We start from the raw sequence: 431 nt of genomic DNA, 5'->3' as shown, positions 1-431 counted from the left end.
GGGAGTATAGCTCAGTGGTAGAGCATTTGACTGCAGATCAAGAGGTCCCTGGTTCAAATCTGGGTGCCCCCTTGTTCAACTGTTTTACCTGTAGAAAAAAACATTTACAATCTTAGCATTTTATGTAATGAGCAACACATTTCTACATTTGAAATACTCCTGATCATCTCCTTAAACATAGGGTAAACACCATGAAACTGTTTAGGATTTCCTCATATGATACAAGCTGTGTTTTACATTCACCCAAGTTCTACTGGTGATATTATCAGTTTGAAATAGTCCATTGGAAGCTCATATGAATGTTATAAAACTGTGGTGGAAACCAATAAAATGCTCTTAATGAAATGTATTAATTTGTACAGATGACCAGAAGTGCACTGATGTCATTAGTTCTACAAGTTCCATACAGTCACCCACTCTATCACCTTTTT

The 431-nt window shown here is 36.4% G+C and overlaps 1 non-coding gene across 1 annotated transcript; it reads left to right on the top strand.

Annotated features, from left to right (window-relative positions):
• TRNAC-GCA (transfer RNA cysteine (anticodon GCA)) lies at window positions 1-72 on the top strand. Its single transcript has one exon. It is a non-coding gene; the product is annotated as a tRNA-Cys (tRNA).
• The last annotated feature ends 359 nt before the right edge of the window (window positions 73-431 follow it).

Source organism: Ambystoma mexicanum, unplaced genomic scaffold (assembly GCF_040938575.1).
Source record: "Ambystoma mexicanum isolate Mex_15411 unplaced genomic scaffold, UKY_AmexF1_1 Mex_scaf84, whole genome shotgun sequence".
Taxonomy (NCBI): Eukaryota; Metazoa; Chordata; class Amphibia; order Caudata; family Ambystomatidae; genus Ambystoma; species Ambystoma mexicanum.
The sequence above is the reverse complement of the archived record's forward strand: the minus strand, read 5'-3'. Positions and strand labels throughout refer to the sequence as shown.